Here is an 8,570-nt window from a genome sequence, read left to right as displayed (position 1 = left end):
TTTATGCAAATGACTCATTACAGGCACTCGGTCGGTCCTTTACAATACTCCAAATTAAAATATTAAAATATAAATAATCCATGCAATTAGTGAATTCATTTTTTTATTGCATCTCATTCAATACAGACACAATACAGCACAGATTTGACAATGAATAGCAGCAGCATCCATTTACAATGGAGCAATATCTATATTTTACCCAGACGTTACCTACATTTATAAAACCCTCTTCTCCTGTATGAAACATCATAATTACTACATCTGAAAGAGAGACATGACACTATATCTCAGTGAAGTTCTGCAAGTCTATATCATGGGCCCCATGGTATTTTAATGGAGGAATATTTGTGGCCAGCGACTTTGAGCACTGATGCTGAGGAGAGTGAGTTGGGTGAGAAAGCTCCAGGGTTGCCATGTCAAATTAAACTCATTACTTGAGGAATCTGAACTGTTTAGCAGCTCATCTATCACTCATCAAAGCACCACATGAGCGATGGTCCTCTGGGAAGAAATTCTGGGAAACTGATGGGCAGTATTGGCCCTGCAGTGGTATTGATAGACATTAAAGAGCTCTTGGCCCTGTTAGTGTGTCATTAATTTAACACATTTCAGGCTAAACTATTACAATGAGTTCCAGGGGAAGGGAGGAGATAAATGCAGGAGGAGACAAAAGGGGAGATGGCATAGCAGATCTTCACAAGCTTAAACTGCTTCAGGAGGCGCTGACTTATGGGCCTTCCAGTGGCATTACTCTGGTGTTGGCAGACTGTAAACTGCCTGTGCACTTGGAAAACAAATCATTAAGGAATTTCAGTTGCACTTCCCTTTATCAGATAAAACCGCTTGCCAGGAACACTTTCCTCGCTCCCCTGAATTACAGACTTGAATATTCCTGAATAGAGATAGTCTCAACATGCCCATATTTAGGAAAACAGTGTGAGTGTGAGAAAAAGAGAAGGGATGTGGGGAGCTGACAGATAGACAAGGTTTATTGATTTGCCCTTGACCTCCATGTTTCCCAGGTCCTGTGATTCCCACAAGAGGTCAGAGATCAGGCTGCGATAAGGGTTTTATGACTCTGCCATGCCCTCCTTTCACTCTTTTTTTATACAAAGATCAGTAGTGAGATTTTAGAGTCCAGGGTGTAGCTGCACCAGTCGTTCATAAGGTCTTAATTAAATCGGAATGTAATATTCACACCAGGGGCTTAGTAACTGCTAGCAACGTTAGAACTAACTCTGTACCTCATTTGGTGGCACTATTAGTTCTTAAAGCGAGGCTTAACCATTAGGTCAGAAGATCTCCTGAAGTATTTTGTCATTGCATGATATGGTATTCACTTAGTTTAAAAAAAAACTTGAGAAATAATGTTGTAAAGCTGTGCACTGCAAAAAACATCATATTCTTAAGTATTCTTTTAATTAAATTATCTAAAAGTCATTAAAACAAAATCTGTCACTTCAAGCAACAATGAATATGATATAAAGGCTTGTTTTATAAAGTCTTTTAATTTACTTCTGTATCTTTTACCACAAGTGTATTTTGTGTGCAGTTTTGTCACCTGAATCAAGTATAAACAAGTTAAATAATCTTCCTGTGAAAAAAATCACTCTTATTAAAGAGATGCACAATAGAATATATTAAAACAATTTTGATTATTATGATTCCTTTAATGATTAAAATTAATAGTAATTGTTGTTTCTCATGTATATCTCGTTTAAGAGTTTAAAAAGAAATAATTTTTGCTATGTGTATTTCTTTTCTTTTCTTTTTTCTTTTCGGCTATTGTAATTGTAAGCAATAATAAATTTAATTCCCAGTGAAATATGACACAATATTATTAATGACATCTATTATACTTAAATATAATAATAAGTTTACAATGGGAATAAAAAGGGAAGTTTACAATAATTCCATGTTTGTAACAGTTGCTTGAAGTCATATATTCATTTAATATTCTCTCTGTAAACACGTGTAAATATCAACAACATGACCAATGTCTAAATGATTGTCAAGTAAAACATGATCTAATAAGCATACCATTTATTTAAGTCATTCCTGGTTGGAGGCTTCCATAATTATTAGTTTTATGTAAATGGTTACATTCTCAGTTTAATTGTGCAACATTCACATCTTTAGTAGTGCGCAAGTAGTATCTTTGCACTCATTTTTCCTAGACAGACTGGTGCAGCCAGCCACTGGTGCATATTTGGCACTCACCCTTCACTCTGGGTCAAGGCGTCTGGTTCATGCTGCATTCATGTGCTATCTCCACATTGACCATTACAGATTCCTCTGCCTGATTCTAGATTCCCAGACCCGTAGGGGGACACAGGATCTCAGCGAGCTCACAATCACTACAAGGAGGAATGACTCAATACTTGATTCATAAGTCTCTGTGATCCACTGTAAATGGTTTGGGCTCTTCAAAAGGACCGTTTATAATCAAAGGGAAGGAAATCCCGTGCAAGTAAGCGTAGCTAAATGTTATCCCTCATAGCATCTCATATTCACACTGAACATGTGATTTTGTTTCCTAGAAAATATTGCAGCAATATGGGGATTAATCACTGTGTACCTCCATAATGCTATCATATTACTATCTCCCAAGTCCAGCTATCCTGTTTTATTGTTGTTTTATATTACCATCTCAGGCTGTACATATGTTTCCAAGAGTAAAAATGATGATGTTGACAGGTCTTGGTGGACAAAGCGAGATGGGTCTAACTGGATTCATCCTTCACATATGGAGCAGCCCTGCTACTTCCTACAGTCTCTGTTCTGTTTTTATTAGATTGGGCCCGTACCTGCTCTCTTTCCATGCGACACATGAAAGTAGTTAGACCAAGTACAATTAAGATGAAGTACTCCACGGATCTAATCAGAGCTCAGCTGGAACAAAGATCTGAGGCATGCCAATGCGCTGGATGTGTCAGTCATGATTAGGGTGTCCCACTCAAAAGAAAACATGACACACGTGCATGCTGCTTTGATATGCCATGATATCACTCGTATCCAGCTGATCACAGTTTTATGGGTGGGCCCATATACGGGATTATCATTCACTCGTGTTTTCACATTTATATTGAGCCGTCTTATATCATTTAGCTTTTTGTCTGGTTTCGTTTTGCCTTCACCTGGTATTGATTTTAATAAATGATACACCGCCTTGTGAATCAAACAAGTCTAAGAGATCATGTTCAACCAACTATTCTCATGGGCTCCATGGCACACTGCCTCTTTGTGTGAACGAGCAGGCATTATGGGCTGAGGTTTCGTGGTTTTGTTGAGGGATGTGGAGATCTGCCATTAAGACGAGAGTGGGTCCATCATCTCGCGCATTATGTAACAATAAGCCGTCATGGTTTTATATGCCTGTAAAAGCTTTATTTCACACCCGTATGCCTATGCAAAAGCCTTGGTCATAAATAGAAGCAGCGGTTTACAATAAATCACATATCTGTCTCCAGTCATGCCGACCATTCTAGACGTATGGTTATGGGAACATGGGCTACTGCCATCTGAATTACCATAATATGCTCTTTTGTAAATACTTCTACTGTCCTGCTTTTCCTCAGAGTCTTTTGAAAGGGCTTATTTGCTCAGAAGTAAACACACTGAGTGTCTTCATGTACATGTCATCGCAGATATTCTTTGGAGGAGCTTTGACGATAGTTTATAATTTGGCCCTGCCAAAGTTAGCAACAGTTTTAGTTTACTTGGGGCATGTCTTGTTTTTCTAAGATGAAACAAAACAGTTTTAATTTAATCCCATTTCGTGACATATGTATGGTGTTCTGAGTATTAAAATTGTAAGAATATTTCATTATGAGTGCAAATGGATGGAAATAAGCCTGGGAAAATGCATAGGAAAAAGAAACATTGTGCATTACTACATCTTCTTTGGTGGTTTGCCAGTTATATATCAGGGTTTTCAGGCCCATTCACACCAAAGATGATAACTCTAACAATAACTATAAAGATTTAATACATACACCAGGTATAACTTTAATGGAGGATATCTTTGGAATCACTTTTAGCATTTTTTTTTTCATCTGGTAAAAACACTGACAGACAATTAGAATCCACTTGATTTTAAAGAGCTCAAGCATTTAGTGGCAGATGACTAAACTGCAGCATGTGCTTATAAAAAAACAGAACATTATCGTCAGTTATCTTACAGTTAGTATAGTTATTGTTCTTAGTGTGAATGGGTCTTTACTGTATAATATACTTTTTCCCTCCAAGAGTTAGAGAAACTGAACTTCCAACTATCTGTACTTTTACATGAGCTCAATTATGCTGTCTTGTATGTTGGATTGCCAACCATAATTATGTATCTCATTTATCAGTGGTTCAAAGTGAAATCTTCTTTCACCTGACACTTAGTATCTGGAGCCAGACCACTTTACTGTAATGAAGCCTGGCTTGGAAAGACAAAAAAGTAAAGTTCATACTGTTTCTGTCACAGAAACATTAAACAGTCATGCTAACAGAAAGTAGTTGGGACAGTCCTTTTCTATGAGGTTTGCTATATTACATGAAATGATTTCCATTCTTCGTGTGTTCACAGGGAGGAGCATTGTTCTGTTCACCATCTGCAGTACTAAACATTGTAAGATTTCATTTTGATCAGATTTCAGTTAAATTTTGAAACGGCATTACTACTGTAAAATAATACAAGAAGCTCTGTTGAAACATATGAAAGTCTTGGGAACATTAATGCTCCACAGACGATTAGTTAAAATTTTACTCTTTCTTTTGCTTGTAACTTTTAAAACTCAAACAAAATCGGTTTTCACTGATTTCTCACTCCATGAGTTCAGTAGCTGTTTCAAATCTTTGCCTATTGGCTGCCAACACCTAATGGTAGGAAAATCATAAACAAATCCATGAAAACCATGATTCTGGTCTCTTTAGATCCCTTGACATTTTTTTGTCTATTATTTTAAATTTTGTTTAAAAAAATCAGAATTTTCCACTGGAGTTCCCCCAAATGTCTAATGATGTTTCAGTAAGTCTTTGAGAAAGCATGTGTAGGAGTACACTGAATCACACAGACAGTGTATGAGGAGGATGTCATGAGAGTCGCACCCTAGAACAGAATGAAGATGTTATAGCAGCATCAAAGGAAAACAATGACTATGATAAAACACACAGAAGCCCATGCATTATTATTTTGCTGTCTTGTTTTCATTTATTTTGCTTTAAGCTCCCAGCAAACGTTATTTTGAGAAAATGAATTGTTCTGTATTATATATGTTTTGTTGTTGCTTTTTAAGAATTTACAATAGACTTTTTTTTTAAAGAATAGCACAGTTAATGCTGCATGAGTCTGGTACAAATTAGAGGGAACATTGCTTGAAAGAAACAAGAATTTGACTTTGTCAAACTAATGTTGTCATTCTTGTGGTAAAAACATCTCCCAGTATGATTTTCCTAACTGAACATATACCCTTAATCAGTACACTTTTCTGTGTTTTAATGTTCAGATTTTTATGCTGAGCCCTCAATCTGCACTTTTTTTGTACTTAATAGTAAAAACTCTGAGCCGTAACTACTGCTAGCATGGGATACAGTTTTATCTCTGAGAGGAGGTGCTTTAAATGTTTGAGGCTGAGTGACAGGACTTAAAAAGAGGCCCAGGTGAGTACAGCCGCTGTCAGTATGATGCTCTTATGGGATTTTATTTTTATAGAACAACGGCATGACGAGAATGTATCCTTTAGCTGCAATGCATAATTCAGCACCACACATCTGCTGTTGGGAAAATGCAGACACTTTTATTAGGGAGTGGAATACAAAATAGGCAGGAGAAGAGAGGGATGAGAGAAAGAATAGTCTGCAGTCTTTTATAGGACACCTGGAGTCAGATGCTGTGCTGTCAGTAAGGTGCTTATACAGTGTTTCATAAACATTACAACAGTCAAATCTATTGTAGTTTAATCAAACTCTTGTTATTCTGTCCCGGTAGACACATCTGTTTAAGAGGCCTTGAACAAACCTGACATTAAAAACAGAAAATAAATTCATACAATTAACTTCATATGTCTTGAATAGCTAAGCTTTTAAGGGACACCGGTGCTAGACGTCACATGGGGAGGCTGTCACAAAGGCTATATGTCTACTGTAAGGTTTCTCTTCAAAATTTCAGTTTCAAATAACATGTAATTTATTCTTTTTTAATTATACAATTAATTATTTAGAATTTATGTTGGTTGAAGGAAACGTTTTGAGTTTTAACAAAGGGTTTGTTGGACGAAGCAAACATTTACTTTATGATATAAAAAATTTATTTTATTTTATTTCACTGTAACAATATTAATAAATAAAAAATTAATTTTACATTTAAATAATTTCCACAAAATACAAAAAATCCAAATAATAGCCCAAATTTTAAAAAAAAGTAAACTTTTTTAAATAAGATTAAGAAACAAAAAAAAAACTCACAGAAGACAAGTAAAAATTTTTAAATAAGATCAAGAAATTAATTACAAGAAATAGGACAAAAAACCTACAGTAGAACAAATAAATAAGAAATGCTACATACATTAAGTAATTAAATGTATAAAACACTGCATAATATTCACTGTATATATATATATATATATATATATATATATATATATATATATATATATATATATATATATATATATATATATATATATATCTTGTTATTAACCACTCTTAAGGAACACTCTTAAGGAGAGGACATTATATTTTTGTGAATTTCTGTACATGCATTTGACTGTACATGCCATAGTTTTAAGTCTGGATGTCCTGTACAGAGCACATTCAGGGCTTTTCAGAGATACCAAATGTTTGGATGTTTCTCTGTAATTATCATTTAATTCTGTCTAATTTTGAAATAGTCTGTCATAAATCAACAACACTCTTAAGGAAAAATGATGATATTTTGTAATTATCATTTAATTCTGTCTAATTTTGAAATAGTCTGTCATAAATCAACATCTCAGGAAAATGTTTTGGGGTTTCAAATCAAAATATGACTTTCTGTTACGAAACAGGACGTTCATTTCATGTCCTCATATGAGGACACCGGGGCTTAAAGCATGTTTATTAAGCATTTTGGGAGACATAACAAATGAATAGGGAAATAAATTATATTTCAATATTATATGAAATATTATATATTATTATGAAAATCTTGTCAATTATTATTCCCATTATTACACTTCTTTTTTCATTACATGTTGCCCCAAAAAGACATGAATATGCAAATACGATTTAGTTTATAGATACATTGTATATAATGAAAAAAAACCCATTTAAGGTCATTTTAAACACATTTTGCAGAAAGAAAAAATTGTATATTGAATCATTCTGTTATAACATAGTTGAGAATCAGCTTTATGCAAAGTTTGGTAAAAAAAAAAAATAAAAATCTAAAACTAAAACTAAAAATGTATAGGTGATATAAAAAATCAATTGTTTCGTTTTTTTAAAGAAATTGAATCCCGATGTCCACTACCAAGGACGTAGCATAACTTATGAATGAAATATCTTTTTAAATATATATATATATATATATATTTTTTACATTATTTTCAATTCTCTAAACAATGTAAAGACACAGATTTTTAAAACTAAAACATTCAACACAAGTCTTAAATGTTTTATCTTTTATTATTTTTTTTTTGCCTAAAACTTTTTCCTCGGGTCTTAAGAGGTTAAAGTAACAAAAGTGACTTAGTCAAGAGCAGTGAGAGATTTTATTCTCTTTTGTTGTTTGCATGATTTGGATTCCCATGCGAAACATGGCCAAAGTTTCTTTGCCTAATACATCCCTTCAGGGTTTGTATAAGTTTCAGAAAGTTTATTTATTTATTTTCTTCTTCTTCTTCTTCTGCTTTGTTTCACTGAGAATTATGGCCCTGTATGACGTCATAAAGGGCGGAATTCCTTAATGGGCACTTCTCCCCACAATAACCAAATCAAGCTATAGCAAGGGTGCGTTTCCCAAAAGCAACTATGGTCACAAGTTCCATCATTACCAATAGAGGAACTTACCACCATAGTTAGCTAATGATGCTTTTGGGAAACACACCTCAGAGCGAGAGCAAGAGCACACCCATCAACGCGCTTCATTCAGGTTATGGAAGTTGTAGGCAACGCTGCACATGACTTGCTCAATAAGGATTTGTCATTTTGTTTTTAGACCATGAAATCAACAATGTCACCAAAGATTAAGAAATGTGTTTTTGGTTGTGAGGGAGAGATAACCTTATTCGGCTTCCCAAAGATACCAGTGTTTTGGGAAGAGTGGATGATTGTCTCTCCAGGGCAGCAAATGGGTTGTGCAAGTGTATTTGTTTGTCCCCAACATTTTGGTGACAAATGTTTTATAAACAGATTAAATTAAATTTAAGTCAATGAGGTCTTTGCTCCCGTTTTATTTGTGTCAATGTCACAGCTTGCAGATGATCACTATGCAAAAGCTTTATGTGCTTGTAACTCTTTACACTCTTAAAAATAAAGGTTCCAAAAGAGGGTTTTCACAGCGATGCCCTAGAACAGGGGGTGTCAAACTCAGTTCCTGGGGGGCC

This window comes from Cyprinus carpio, chromosome B12, assembly GCF_018340385.1.
Source record: "Cyprinus carpio isolate SPL01 chromosome B12, ASM1834038v1, whole genome shotgun sequence".
NCBI classification, from domain to species: Eukaryota; Metazoa; Chordata; class Actinopteri; order Cypriniformes; family Cyprinidae; genus Cyprinus; species Cyprinus carpio.
The sequence above is the reverse complement of the archived record's forward strand: the minus strand, read 5'-3'. Positions refer to the sequence as shown.